Genomic DNA, 16,712 nt, shown 5'->3' with positions numbered 1-16,712 from the left:
GTAAAGGATATCGGGTCAGGCTGCAGCCCCCTTTTCACTTATGGGTTATCCTCTGTCAATCCAGTAAACCTGATCAAGGCCCCCTCTTTCTTACACCCTTGATTTGAGAGGCCCGATCCCTTAACTATTGGTATCTGACAGGCGGTCTGCACTCTCGGACCCCCTGAGTCCATGAAGCCCATGGTTGTAGTCATGCACCTAAGGATGTTGTGTAAGCTGTAGCAGTGAGCGGTGCGGCATATAAGCAACAAGGACAAATATATTTAATTAGGGCAGCAAAGAGATGATTAGAAAAGGCCACAGAATCATACATCCATAACAATCCCCCTGTTGAGGTGGGAAGAACCCACCTCACATCAATCAATGTGTCTAGTGCAAATGGACCTAAACTAGAATATGGGAGGCAGTTCCTTTTGTCCGTCGCGTAACTCTGGCCCCCCAAACAGAGTGCCATCTCTCTGGTAACTGCCTGTAGCCCTCAGTGTGTGCAACCCCTCTGTTTCCCATAGAACTGACACATGCTGATGTGTGTCTGAAATTTAAATGATTAAAACATTGCAAATAGATAATAATGACCTGTTGAAAAATTAAAACAAAAATAATAAAAATCCAGAAGCACAGCGGAAATGAGCAGCACAATGTGTATCAGTATATTGTAGACCCTGAATCATAAACCCTGTTCAATTATCTATTGCAGTTGTTTGGTCCTCCTCCTCATAGCACAGTATCATAATTTCTCCAGTTTGGTTTGGTTCCATGAAATCCACATCATCACTTGCGCTCAAATATTCAGTGGACAACATCAGTGTGTGCTCTGGCACCACATCCATTTGATATTCTGGTAATCTCAAACCTCTCGTATCAGTGGAACCAATCGCACGATCAATACACCTGAGGATGAGAGCTCAAATACATGTTGCACAACAGCATACATAGACTGCGATCACCACAACAGTCAATGACGTGAATATACTCACCAGTGGGTTTCCCAATTTTCTAAACCACGTCTCGAACATTTTTGTGAATCGTTCATTGATTCCTGAGTCCGATTTTAATTTGATGGAGAGTGATTGTAATCCTTTTAGGGCCTTCGTTAGAGATCCATCAGGTGCTGTAATTGTTGGGAATAAAAGAACAACAAACCTCTCCAAAAACACACAACCGTTCTTCTTTTGCTAGAATCATATCCAAAGCTATTTTAATTTGACAAGACATAATTTCAACATCCTGTTTACACAGCCTTCAGCTGTCTCTCCTGTTTTGCCTTGGTGTCATTTAAAAGATTAGAATCGGTTCTAACAGGTAGCCGTTTGTATTCAAGCAGACATATACAATTCAAAAACACATTTTCTGAAAGGTTCCCCCTGACAAAGTAGGCCAATCGGTGTCAGGGCATCCTGGATGGAGAGGGTAACCAGGGCACATCTTTCCTGTCAAGTCAATAGGTTGTCACCCCCTAAGCAATTATTCCCCATAAATCAGTTCTGTTCAGCAGCAAGTAAAAGTTCAAGGCCTTGTATCAAGTTAATTTACAATCTAAGTTGCAAACATCATCATCTATAAATAAATAACTCAGAAGCACATAGGAAGTTATAATTTCTATTCATGAAGTTATTCGAATTGATTAAATAGTTGAACACTCATTCAACCCTTCATGCAAATTATTCCACAATTTCCCACATTCACATAAGTAAACAATTGTTTGTTGATTATTCACACAGTTTTACTTTAGAAATCCTTCTCCCCTCTGTGATTTTTGATTTTGTGACCTCCTTTCAAATTTACCAGAACATACTCTTTCAAACTTTAACCCAACAAATAGAATTTTTATTGTTTAATCTTTATCTCGTTCCCTCTGATGAAGTAACCCAGCCCACTCAAACATTTATGAAACAGGTTCAACATAATTGTATTTTGTTAGTTGAAAACAAAAATATGAGTTAATCTTACCGTTTGACGTTATGGTTACTGTAATAAATTAATTTAATTCCACAACCACATTTTTGATGTATTCGCTGGAAATGAAATGTTAAGTCAAAAGATATCCAATCGAATCGAACCTATTCGTATGTTCTTCCTCAGGTGCCTTCTGATTTCTCTGAGGTTTCCTTCGGAGGATGGCTCTCCCTTCCTGCAATATGATCTGCTGACCTTAGTTTTGCCCTCATCCAGAGCTCCATTTGTTTCTCCTGTTGGTTCTTTGGTTAGAGCCTCCTGTGTCTTATGAGACAAAAACTTCACAGCAGATTAAAATCTATGAACATGATGTCAGTTGTTCTCCCTGTGAATCCAGACTGGGTTCACACCCCGACTGAAGAGAGGAGGTGAAAGGTCAGGGTATGGTTCTTCCTGTCAGCAGCTCATGGGGAGTTAAACCCATGAGCTCAGTGGGTGATAATCTGATGTAAAACATCACCAAGGGCAGCGCATCCAGCCACTTCATTTTTGTATCAGCGCAAACTTCAGCCAATCGTTTTTTGATTGTGTGATTATCTCTCTCAGCCGACCTGGTGAAAGTGTCAAGTACATCTCTACATCCTTTCACTCTGTTGTCAGAACCCATAAAATAAATAACAGTTTCCTTTAGGGCTTGTTGGGAACAGGAAATGCTCCAGTACCTGTTTTCATGAGAATCTTATATGTAATTAATATAACAGTCATCTTCTCACCTTTAACCCAAAAATCATATTTATATTGTAACCCAGTTAGTTGCTACTTTATTGTCCATTAAATTAGACCTTTAGGGTCCTTCCCCGTAACCTCTACCCCCAATACTAGATAAAAGTAATTTGCATATTCTGTACAACCTTAATCATACCATTATTTAGTTATTCATTCCTGCTAAACATGTGATCACTATAACCAGTAATTTTTTATCCAATATATCCATTTCCATTTTTCCATCTTATGATTATTATTATTTCTTTTTGTTTTCTCTGAAGTCTAAAGGTTAGTCAGACAAACATTAAAACAGAAATTTAGACAATTTAAGTTTTCACCCTCTGAAACTAAAACCCAGAAAATTGTTCCAACTTGCGAGCATCTGAACACATATAGGGAACACCGACATTAGAGAAAAAACAAATGAAAAACAAAACTCTAAAACGTTCATTAGTTGTCCGAACACAACTATGAATCAAAACCCAAAACAAATAATGAGCTCACAGAAACTAAAACATACAATTCGATCCATGAACCTTTCACTCATACGACCCACATCATTCATCATTCATACCTTGGGCCTTCATTCATTCCTTTCACACTCTTCTCAACCACACGTTTTCAACCCTCAAACACAATCTTTGGATTTCTATTGTTCCTGAACCCCAGAGATGTTATGTTCTAAGTAATAATGTGTCAATGGACCCATTTGTCAGGCTGGTCCCAGCCACCTTCTCAGGTCTTCTTCACCTGGGAGAAAAATAAATGTTTAGGGTTATCGCTCACATCATCAGGCAATATAGTGGGACGAGTCTCCATCAACCTTTCCAGAGAAATCATGAGTATTGTGACAGGCAATACCTGAAAATAAAGTCTGATCATACAGCCATCCCAGTACAACAAATTAACACAAACAAGAAATCACAAACATGGGTAGTGAAATCAGCATTTTTCTTTCTTTCACCATCTTTATTTCACAACACATAATCATATTTGTACATTGTTATTTCCATTATTATTTTATACAAAGAAGACAAAAATAAACGACATTGTAGTCTTGCTGTGTATCAGCTTATTAAGGAGTAAAAGAAGATAAAAAGCAAATAGATTAGTTATAAACAGAATCATTTTGTTCAGAAAAAGGAAAGTATAGCCTACCTTTGTAGCACCTGGTGGTCTGACACAAAAACTATGGATACTTGGCCTCTTGTCACCCTTTTGCAGCATCAAGTAGTGAACGTTGAAAAATTAATTTGTACTTCTGCCTACCTCAATAAATCTATTTATGCATAAATAATGGCTGTGCCATCTAAACATTATAAATTAAGTTAAGTTTTAGTTAAGTTTTCAGTCCAACTTTCCGTTCATTTTCTTATCCATCATTCTATTCTTACCTCTGTTATTTTATTTTCCCTACCACTGCAATGTTCCTCCTTATGTACAGCGCCCTGAGTGTGTTGTTGCCGAAAAGCACCATACAAACAAACCTGACTTGACCCGACATAAATCGGTATCCATAATCCGCCAGGGATTTTATTGTTTTTAATTCCATCAATTAAATCAACTCTATCATTTAATGCAACTACCACTTTTGGTGAAAACCAAGTTTTAATACAGGACATTAATTTTAATCTTGTCAGAAGGCAATGATAGGTTTATTCTGTTCAAGTTATATAAAGTTAACAGCATTTTTCCTCTTCCCGTAAGTCTTAAATGAGTGAATGTTTTTCCAAATTGAGGCCAATTGAGCACAGTGATACCATGGTCAGTAAACCATTTACCAGTGGTTTTGGCACTGTGAGCAGGTGCCAGGTCGTGTTGAAAAATGAAATCTTCATCTCCATAAAGCTTTTCAGCAGATGGAAGCATGAAGTGCTCCAAAATCTCCTGATAGCTAGCTGCATTGACCCTGCCCTTGATAAAACACAGTGGACCAACACCAGCAGCTGACACGGCACCCCAGACCATCACTGACTGTGGGTACTTGACACTGGACTTCTGGCATTTTGGCATTTCCTTCTCCCCAGTCTTCCTCCAGACTCTGGCACCTTGATTTCCAAAGGACATGCAGAATTTGCTTTCATCCGAAAAAAGTACTTTGGACCACTGAGCAACAGTCCAGTGCTGCTTCTCTGTAGCCCAGGTCAGGCGCTTCTGCCGCTGTTTCTGGTTCAAAAGTGGCTTGACCTGGGGAATGCGGCAGCTGTAGCCCATTTCCTGCACACGCCTGTGCACGGTGGCTCTGGATGTTTCTACTCCAGACTCAGTCCACTGCTTCCGCAGGTCCCCCAAGGTCTGGAATCGGCCCTTCTCCACAATCTTCCTTAGGGTCCGGTCACCTCTTCTCATTGTGCAGCGTTTTCTGCCACACTTTTTCCTTTCCACAGACTTCCCACTGAGGTGCCTTGATACAGCACTCTGGGAACAGCCTATTCGTTCAGAAATTTCTTTCTGTGTCTTACCCTCTTGCTTGAGGGTGTCAATAGTGGCCTTCTGGACAGCAGTCAGGTCGGCAGTCTTACCCATGATTGTGGTTTTGAGTGATGAACCAGGCTGGGAGTTTTAAAGGCCTCAGGAATCTTTTGCAGGTGTTTAGAGTTAACTCGTTGATTCAGATGATTAGGTTCATAGCTCGTTTAGAGACCCTTTTAATGATATGCTAATTTTGTGAGATAGGAATTTTGGGTTTTCATGAGCTGTATGCCAAAATCATCCGTATTAAGACAATAAAAGACCTGAAATATTTCAGTTAGTGTGCAATGAATCTAAAATATATGAATGTTAAATTTTCATCATTACATTATGGAAAATAATGAACTTTATCACAATATGCTAATATTTTGAGAAGGACCTGTAGGTCTGGCGTACTTCCACTAGATATAAAGAACCTGCTTGCTATTCTAAAATCATTGTGTATGCTATTATCAGCTTAAAAAATCAATACAAACTATGGAACGCTGAGGCTTTTATTTTGAAAGTTTCAGTAAGCCTTATTTCAAAGGACCAGCATAGTCCCATTTCCAACACTGGGTGAACTCCAACAGCAGTATAATGCCCAGTCCTGCAATTATATATAGTTTAAAATGTAAAGGTTTTTATTTTGTAGAGCATGTTTTGTCTTATTTTGAAAGTCCAGCAAGGTTGTCCTTTCAGGTCTGGCTTAGTTCTGTTAGTTGTTCTAAAATCATTGTCTATGCTATTATCAGCTTAAAAAATCATTAGTAACTACAGTGCCTTGCGAAGGTATTCGGCCCCCTTGAACTTTTTAACCTCTTGCCACATTTCAGGCTTCAAACGTAAAGATATAAAATTCTAATTTTTTGGGAAAAATCATCAACAAGTGGGACACAATCGTGAAGTGGAATGAAATTTATTGGATGTGTCAAACTTGTTTAACAAATAAAAATTTGAAAAGTGGATCGTGCAATATTATTCGGCCCCTTGCATTAATACTTTGTAGCGCCACCCTTTGCTGCAATTACAGCTGCAAGTCGCTTGGGGTATGTCTCTATCAGTTTTGCACATCAAGAGACTTAAATTCTTGCCCATTCTTCCTTGCAAAACAGCTGGAGCTCAGTGAGGTTGGATGGAGAGCGTTCGTGAACAGCAGTCTTCAGCTCTTTCCACAGATTCTCGATTGGATTCAGGTCTGGACTTTGACTTGGCCATTCCAACACCTGGATACGTTTATTTGTGAACCATTCCATTGTAGATTTGGCTTTATGTTTTGGATCATTGTCTTGTTGGAAGATAAATCTCCGTCCCAGTCTCAGGTCTCTTGCAGACTCCAACGTGTTTTCTTCCAGAATGGTCCTGTATTTTGCCCCATACATCTTCCCATCAATTTTGACCGTCTTCCCTGTCCCTGCTGACGAAAAGCAGGCCCAAACCATGATGCTGCCACCACCATGTTTGTCAGTGGGGATGGTGTGTTCAGGGTGATGAGCTGTGTTGCTTTTACGCCAAACATATAGTTTTGCATTGTGGCCAAACAGTTCGATTTTGGTTTCATCTGACCAGAGCACCTTCTTCCACATGTTTGGTGTGTCTCCCAGGTGGCTTGTGGCAAACTTTAAACAAGACTTTTTATGGATATCTTTGAGAAATGGCTTTCTTCTTGCTACTCTTCCATAAAGGCCAGATTTGTGCAGTGTACGACTGATTGTTGTCCTATGGACAGACTCTCCCACCTCACCTGTGTGTGTGTGTATATATATATATATATATATATATATATATATATATCTCAGCAAAGTCCAAACTCAAACTAATTAAAATGTATCAATATGTTACTTTACTGTAGGCTGTCTGTATGAGGCAGAAATTAGAATCACTTGACAATATATATATATATATATATATATATATTTCAATTGTTAAAGAACTGCCATGTATGAAAACAATGATAAACCATTTTCTGATGCATAACTTTTCATCTTCAGTTTCCGTCTTTCTTTTGAACAAAGAAGTTATTGTTCTCTGCATTGTGGTCAAGTTTTGATTTCATTTAAATAAAAAACATGTGACAGTTTGGTTGTTTTCGCAGTTTTTAGTTAAAAGTCTGTAGATGGTAAGTGATTTATTGTTTGTCCTGTCCTAATGCAAGCAACATTTTTTATGTCTGCACCACCTGTGTAAAATCTCCCAGTCCATTAAATCGAACACACCGATCTCCTTGGCAACCGCTCTGTTTTAGGGGTAAGCGCGCATGCGCTCTCGTGTAGTGTGGGAAATCTCTGGTCATAAGCGGTCTGTTCGAGCTGTACTGTGTTTTTGTATTTCAGCAAAATAACATAAAACACAACTAGTTTCTCTCCCTTTGCTTTTAACTGGGCTATTTAGCAGCGAGCAGAGAGACATTAAATGTAGCGGTGCTTGTTTTAAAGGCTAGCCGTTCATAAAAGCCTCGAGCTCCGAGGGGAGAGAAGCAAAGCAAGAGCATTGAGGCTCCAGCATAGCAGAACAGTTCAGAAACTATTTGGAATGAGGGGAAAAACGCTATATTTATAAACAGATTCAGTCAAGTTTTAGACTGCCTGTTGATTGCGGATCTGACCTTCTTTGTGTGCTCGTGAATTTTTGCAGCCGTAACTGGTTCTGGATGACGGCTTCATAGCAGACAGCTGTTCTTCCCTCTTCCCGGTACTGTGTACAGGCGCAGAATCTTTTAGTGGTACGCAGTACCGGACCGGCTCACTTTCATCCCTGGTTAGAGGATGATGAAGAGCCTCGATAGAAGGCTGCATATAGTTTTTATATTTGGTACTCCGATGAAATGGTGTGCACTCAGTGATTATCCGCAGACTATGTGTCACCATTGTGGTGTCCTTCCTTAATCTAAGTGTGCCATGGCTTTCTAATCAAACCAGTTATACTGGCTGCTCCACTATCAAACCCACTGCCCCAGCCTCAGGTCATTCATGACAACCCTTGGGCCATTTACCCTTGTAATGTGTGTCGATGAGCATCCTTATCCTATTCTGACAAAAGGGAAACATTAGAACTTATACTTTATATCACTATGGTATAGATGGGAAAAACAGCTATGAGTAATAGTAATAAAGGTTATTCCTAACAAGTTGAAGCATCCAGAGCATCCTCGTACTTGTCGTCTTCTGCTTATCCGGGACCAGGTCGCAGGGGCAGCAGACTCAGCAGAGACACCCAGACGTCCCTCTCCCCAGACACCTCTTCCAGCTCCTGCGGGTGGAGCCCAAGGCGTTCCCAGGCCAGTCGAGAGACATAGTCCCTCCAGCGTGTCCTGGGCTGTCCCCTGGGCCTCCTCCCGGTGGGACGTGCCTGGAACACCTCCAGCGGAAGGCGCCCAGGAGGCATCCAGTATAGATGCCCGAGCCACCTCAACTGGCTCCTCTCGATGTGGAGGAGCAGCGGCTCTACTCCGAGCCCCTCCCGGATGGCCGAGCTCCTCACCCTATCTCTAAGGGAGTGCCCGGCCACCCTATGGAGGAAGCTCATTTCAGCCGCTTGTATCCGGGATCTCGTTCTTTCGGTCATGACCCAAAGTTCATGGCCATAGGTGAGGGTAGGAACGTAGACCGACCGGTAAATTGAGAGCTTTGCTTTTCGGCTTAGCTCTCTCTTCACAACAACGGACCGGTACAGTGCCCCCATTACTGCGGCAGCCGCACCGATCCGTCTGTCGATCTCCCGCTTCATTTTTCCCCCACTCGTGAACAAGACCCCGAGATACTTAAACTCCTCCACTTGAGGCAGGAACTCCTGTCCAACCTGAAGAGGACAAGCCACCCTTTTCCGGTCGAGTACCATTGCCTCGGACTTGGAGGAGCTGATCTTCATCCCAGTCGCTTCACACTCGGCTGCGAACCGCCCCAGCGCATGCTGTAGGTCTTGGCTAGAGGGGGCCAGCAGGACCACGTCATCTGCAAAAAGAAGAGACGAAATCCACTGGTTCCCAAACCAGACCCCCTCCGGCCCTTGGCTGCGTCTAGAAATCCTGTCCATAAAAGTTATGAACAGGACCGGTGACGGGACGGTGAAGCAGCTGCTATATTTGATTAAAATGTTTGATTCAACTTAAACTTCCTCACAATTTTTTAAAGTGTTGATGTTCTCTTCGCTAATGGTTAATGTGTGGTATTGTGTCCAACTTGTCATCCTGTACAAAATCATCTTTGGTTTCCTCCGTTAGAGGGACAGAGGCTGTTGCTCTCAATCCATGTCCCTTGACCTCACACTCTTGTCGTGCCTCAAGTCACTCCAGTCACATCTAAATATTTTAGATTGGGGCAGTTGTAACAGCTCTGAGAAATGAAATATCTGGACTGCGGGGAAGTCAAAGTGCCAATTTTTAAAACAGGCGGATTACTTTGTAACTAATGCTTTTACATTAAATGTCAACATTTTAAAAGTTCTAATAAGATTTGGACGACTTTGTAAAATGCTAAATGTGTTTCTTTTTTTTGTGTCCTGTCTAGCAGAGTAGCTCAGTGGAGCATTACAGCCTGGCTTTAAAGCTCTGCTTGATATTTATAAAAGAAACTTTATTAGAAATTGCTTTGGGATTATTTCAGTTGTTACGGACATGGAGACAGAAACAAATAGGAAAAAATAAGGCGCACGAAAGAGAGAGTGGTGGGGCAAAAAGGAAAAAGGGAGAGGACAGATGAAGAGATAATAAGATAATTCAATTCAATTCAAATTCAAAAATACTTTATTAATCCCAAAGGGAAATTAAATGTTGTAGCTCATTATGTAGGTTTCTTCAAAGAGCGACGCTGATGGCTGTGGGCAGGAAGGATCTCCTGTAGCGGTCTGTCTTACAGCACATCTGAAGAAGCCTCTGACTGAAGACATCTCATGAAGAGGATGCTCAGGGTTGCCATAATGTTCTTCATTTTATGAAGAATCCTTCTTTGCATAGTTATCTCCAGAGGTTCCAGAGGAGTCACCAGAACAGAGCCAGCCTTCTTTATTAGCTTGTTGAGCTTTTTTAAGTCCCTGGCTCTGATGCTGCTTCCCCAGCAAATGATGGCAGAAGAGATTACTCTTTCCACAACAGACTTATAGAAGATCTGCAGGATCTTGCCGCAAACACCGAAGGACCTAAGGTTCCTCAAGAAGTACAGTCTGCTCTGTCCCTTCTTGTAGATGGCTTCACAGTTGCATCTCCAGTCCAGTCTGTTGTCCATGTGAACACCGAGGTATTTATACTCCTCCACCACCTCCACATCTTCTCCCATGATGGAAATAGTTTTCGATTTATTCCTGTTTTTCTTAAAATCTACAATCATTTCCTTTGTTTTAGTCACGTTCAAAATGAGATGATTGTTTCCACACCATGCCACAAAGCGGTTCACCACCTTCCTGTACTCATCTTGTCCATCTCTGATCTACCCCACGACAGTAGAATCATCCGAGTATTTCTACAGGTGACAGGAGTCTGTCTTGTACTGGAAGTCTGAGGTGAACAGAATGAATAGGAATGGGGAGAGTACAGTCCCCTGTGTTGCTCCTGTGCTGCTGACTACCTGGTTAGATACACAACCCTTCAGTCTCACAAACTGTGGTCTGTTTGTCAGGTAGTCATTGAGGCCTCCACCTGTTTCTGATAAGGCAAATCAGGTTGGATTGTGTTAAATGCACTGGAGAAATAAAGAACATGATCCTCACAGTGCTGCTGGCTTTGTCCAGATGACTGTGGGTTTGTTGAAGCAGGTATATGATGGCATCTTCAACTCCAACTCCACAGAGAGCTACTCCAACCTGCTGCCACATTCAGCGGCACAATTCCAGAATCTAGGGTAACACCCTGCTTGCTTCTACACCTGTGGAAACAAACATTCATATTAACAGCTTTTTTTGAGGGGCCACAGACCTGCCCCCCTGGACCCAGATCCAACAGATACGGAGGAGATCCGAGCCATAGGCATCCAAAGAGGCCCCCCAGAGCACAGGAACCCCAGGAAAACCATCGCCGGGAATACCGCAACCACCCCCCAGAGAAAAGCTGGGGAGTGTCCCAGGGGAACTACCCAGCAGCCACAGTGCAAAAGCCCCAGGGAGCTGCAGGGACGAGCCCACAGGCCCCGCCGGCAGCAGTCTATGCCGAGCAGGTCCAGCCATGGATCCAGAGACCCGGAACACATCACTCCCCTAGCCGAGGCCCGACAGAGCCCAGGGTTTCAGGGATCAAGTAGCCACCGGGAGTGAGCCAGCACACACCAAAGCACCCAGCCCCAGATACCACAAGTACACCAGCGGGCAGAGACACCAACCACCGGCAGGTAGTGTGGCGGGGAGGGAATAGGCCCGACATTTGATGGGGGGCCACACTGTTCGAAAGAAGGCCCAGCAGAGACTGTACTTCCTGAGGCAACTCAAGAAGTACAACCTTCCACAGGAGCTGCTGGTCATCTTCTACACTGCCATCATTCAGTCTGTCCTGTCTTCATCCATCTCAGTGTGGTTTGGCTCATCCACAAACAGGACAGGTCCAGATTGCATTGAATAATCAGGTCTGCAGAGAGAATAATCAGGGCTGATCTTCCCTCCATCCAGGACTTGTACAGGTCTAGGGTCAGGAAAGGAGCTGCAAAAATCTCTGCAAACCCCACACACCCTGCACACAAACTGTTTAGAGTTGTACCTTCAGGCCGTCACTACAGAACACTGTTTACTAAAACCAGCTGCCACGAAGACAGTTTCTTCCCCCAGGCTGTTTCTCTGATGAACATTTAATAGAGTACCAAACAATTGCAAACTATTTTGCAAATGCACCTTCGTATATTTTTATATATGTATTTAGGGACATAAAGATATATGCATAAATATATCTTATAACGCATAAAAAAAAAAAAAAGAGAGCAAAGTGTACCGGAGTCAAATTCCTTGTTTGTATGTATGAACTTGGCAATAAAGCTGATTCTGATTCTGAAACTGTTCTAGGAGAGGGAGCAGTACAAGACCTAACCTGACACAAAAGAATAGGCACACACAATCACAAATTCCCACCCTCATGCATTCACATAAAAACACTCACCCAACATAAAAACAAACAACAATGAACATCAAACACTCACTGACACTCCCCATACATACTCTGTACTCCCAGGTCCAAGTGCCGATACCCCATAAGGGCAACCGGCCTCCAGACCCAGGAGGTGGTCCCCTTCCCTCCGGGGCTGGAGACAGGCAGACCGCCCCAGCACCATCCCAGACTAGTGCCGGCACTGTCCGAACCCGAGTGACCCCAGCCCGGACCCTGACCCTCTGCCCCGACCCCAGTCCCCAATAACCCCCATCCTCATCCGGAGAGGGGGCCATGTACAAAAGAGGGGTCTACATGGTCCAAATGATCCCACCAACCAGAACTGCCACAGGATGAAACAGTCCCAACCCCTCAATGACTTCTGATCTCAACCCCATGAGCCCCATGAGCCCCACAACCCCCGTGAACCCCAACATGAATTTTCCCACAGGGCCACCCCCAACCAGGACACAGATATCGAACACATGCCCCCAAACCCAAACGCCATAAATCCCTTACCCTCGGGGGCACACTTCCCACAGGTGAGCGTCATCCCAGAAAAGCCGGCAAAACCACACCCACACAGTGCAAGCTCCACACACAGCCCCGCTCCAAGCATTCGGCTGCATTCTGCCCCCCACCACAGAGCGTGCTGTGACAGCAAGGCAAGGTCCCCACGCAACGCCTTTATCATCACCGCTCTACCATCTCTACCATCGCTCAGCCGATTCAAATGCCGGTGACTCCAGATCCAACAAGAGGACACAACCTGCCCACCCCATATGCTGCAGCCCCTCACGCCACCCTCAAGCCCGCCGCCCAGATTCACCCCTGGACACGACAGCCAGCAGAGCAGCACACAGCCAAGCCTGCCCAACCATCAAGCCAGTGCCAGCAGCCCCAGCCTGCCAGTCCATGAGAAGGAAACATAAACCAGTTGGGTAACCAGGCCGGGCCGGTCAACCGCTCCAGGCCAAGCACAACCCGCCAGCCGCCCCAGTGCAGGCACAAGACATGCTCGACCGCCCCACCCACCTGATCGCCAACCGCAGCACGGTGCCTGGCCAGGGGCCAGAACCACAGAAGAGAGCATTGGAGCATCCCAATCCACACCCAGCCAAAACCTCGCCAAAGCTTGGTGCCCCCCCAACCGACGGACAGGGCACAGAAGCCAGGGACAGAGCCGAAACACCTGTCCCAGCATCAGACAACCCTCAAGACCCGAACCCAAACCCGAACCCCAGCCCAGATCCAAACCAGAAGACCTGCTCCCTCTCCCGGCCTCCGACCCCAGACGGCAAACAGCGAACGGGGGTGTGAAAAGACCCCAAGCCTACCTCCGCCCGCTCAAATGTGGTGTTGATGTAGTGTACATTTAAAAAGAAAAACAGTTGGGGAAGATGGTTACCAGAGGTTAGGTTAATAAAATACACGCCCTCTTGATGCAATTGAGCGCGCCCACCCCCAAGGCAGTACATTTGAAAGTCATGAAAATGTTATACACACGTGGACAAAATTGTTGGTACCCCTCAGTTAATGAAAGAAAAACCCACAATGGTCACAGAAATAACTTGAATCTGACAAAGGTAATAACGAATAAAAATTCTATGAAAAATAACAAATGAAAGTCAGACATTGCTTTTCAAACAAGCTTCAACAGAATTATTTAAAAAAATAAACTCATGAAACAGGCCTGGACAAAAATGATGGTACCTCTAAAAATAATGTGAACAAAGAGACATGTTAAATCAAGGAGTGTCCATTAATTAGCATCACAGGTGTCTACATTCTTGTAATCAGTCAGTGGGCCTATATATAGGGCTACAGGTAGTCACTGTGCTGTTTGGTGACATGGTGTGTACCACACTCAACATGGACCAGAGGAAGCGAAGGAAAGAATTGTCTCAGCAGATCAGAAAGAAAATTATAGACAAGTATGTTAAAGGTCAAGCTTATAAGACCATCTCCAAGCAGCTTCACGTTCCTGTGACTACAGTTGCACATAGTATTCAGAAATGTAAGATCCATGGGACTGTAGCCAACCTCCCTGGACGTGGCCGCAGGAGGAAAATTGATGACAAAACAAAGAGATGGATAATAGGAACTGTAACAAAAGAGCCCAGAAAAACCTCTAAAGAGACTAAAGATTAACTTTAAGCTCAAGTAACATCAGAGTCAGATCGCACCATCCAACGTAGTTTGAGGCTAAGTGGACTTAATGGGAGACGACCAAGGAGAACACCATTGTTGAAAACAAATGATAAAAAAGCCAGACTGGAATTTGCCAAACTACATGTTGACAAACCACAAAGATTCTGGGAGAATGGCACATCAGTCTGGGAGAATGGGACACAGCAAGGCACATCAGCTCCAAGTTTGTAGATGGAAAAATGAAGCATGTGAAGAAAGAGCACTATCCCTACTGTGAAACATGGAGGAGGCTGTGTTATGTTCTGGGGCTGCTTTGCTGCATCTGGCACAGGGTGTCTTGAATCTGTGCAGGGTATAATGAAATCTCTAGACTATCAAGGGATTCTAGAGAGAAATGTGCTGCCCAGTGTCATAAAGCTCGGTCTCAGTCGTACAGGGGTTGGACAATGAAATTGAAACACCTGGTTTTAGACCACAATAATTTATTAGTATGGTGTAGGGCCTCCTTTTGCGGCCAATACAGCGTCAATTCGTCTTGGGAATGACATATACAAGTCCTGCACAGTGGTCAGAGGAATTTTAAGCCATTCTTCTTGCAGGATAGTGGCCAGGTCACTACGTGATACTGGTGGAGGAAAACGTTTCCTGACTCGCTCCTCCAAAACACCCCAAAGTGGCTCAATAATATTTAGATCTGGTGACTGTGCAGGCCATGGGAGATGTTCAACTTCACTTTCATGTTCATCAAACCAATCTTTCACCAGTCTTGCTGTGTATATTGGTGCATTGTCATCCAGATACACGGCACCGCCTTCAGGATACAGTGTTTGAACCATAGGATGCACATGATCCTCAAGAATGGTTCGGTAGTCCTTGGCAGTGACGCGCCCATCTAAGTATTGAGCCAAGGGAATGCCATGATATGGCAGCCCAAACCATCACTGATCCACCCCCATGCTTCATTCTGGGCATGCAACAGTCTGGGTGGTACGCTTCTTTGGGGCTTCTCCACACCGTTACTCTCCCGGATGTGGGGAAAACAGTAAAGGTGGACTAATCAGAGAACAATACATGTTTCACATTGTCCGCAGCCCAAGATTTGCGCTCCTTGCACCATTGAAACTGACGTTTGGCATTGGCATGAGTGACCAAAGGTTTGGCTATAGCAGCCCAGCCGTGTATATTGACCATGTGGAGCTCCCGACGGACAGTTCTGGTAGAAACAGGAGAGTTGAGGTGCACATTTAATTCTGCCGTGATTTGGGCAGCTGTGGTTTTATGTTTTTTGGATACAATCCGGGTTAGCACCCGAACATCCCTTTCAGACAGCTTCCTTTTGCGTCCACAGTTAATCCTGTTGGATGTGGTTCGTCCTTCTTGGTGGTATGCTGACATTACCCTGGATACCGTGGCTCTTGATACATCACAAAGACTTGCTGTCTTGGTCACAGATACGCCAGCAAGACGTGCACCAACAATTTGTCCTCTTTTGAACCCATAATGTGTGCATTTCAATATTTTGAGCAAAACTGTGCTCTCATCCTGCTAATTGAACCTTGACATTCTGCCCGTATAAAACCCCTACTTCTCCCACAAGTCTTTTTCTTCTACGCGGGTCACACAGGAACCTGGACAGAGAGACCCAGCTCGCTAATGTCTCTTTGCTGGCAAAAAGACATAACTCTTCAAACTGGATCCAAGGGTGTCATACAATCATCGATCATATGCACTGAGTTAAGGACGGATGAATTACTGTTTGTGTATCTGGTATTCATTCATATAAAAGGGAAATTAAGGTATAAGCATTGCTTGACGTTCTCTCTGAGGCCTGCAGAAGCAAATGTTGTTCCACAAAATTCCCTGCAGAGACGCTGTCTCTACAAAGCCGAGTGGAGCGGTTTTCCCAGTCTGGAAAGAGGACAACATAGACTGCATCACCGTGGTAATGTGCAGCATGGTTGGCCCGACAGCAATCCCCCCCCCCCAACAGCTTCGGAGGTTAGCTGAAGCTAACCTTCGTTCAAAGTGGATGTTTCTTCAAACTTCGTTGTCGCCCAGGCAACTCCTCAGCATGCTTCATACGAGGTTAGGGTTTGGGCAGAGCAATAGAGAAAAATGTATGATCTGAACGTTTTTCATTTTATGAAGTTTGGTTTTGTTTGTGTGAAACTCAGCTATCTTAGTGCTAGCAGGCTATCTGCAGCACTTGTGCTCAGCTTTGTGTTCGGTGTTTGTGTTGTTTTTTTTTGTTAGTTAAGACAAACTTTATTTAAAAGGTGATTTTAAACACAGAAGATTGATCATAACGTGCCATCTGCGCTTATGCATTTCAACCCTTTTATTGACGGTATTGTTAAAGGTGTGTGTTTGATCCTGGTGCCAAGCTATCAGC

Source organism: Girardinichthys multiradiatus, chromosome 20 (genome assembly GCF_021462225.1).
Source record: "Girardinichthys multiradiatus isolate DD_20200921_A chromosome 20, DD_fGirMul_XY1, whole genome shotgun sequence".
Taxonomy (NCBI): domain Eukaryota; kingdom Metazoa; phylum Chordata; class Actinopteri; order Cyprinodontiformes; family Goodeidae; genus Girardinichthys; species Girardinichthys multiradiatus.
Note: the sequence above shows the minus strand (reverse complement) of the source record.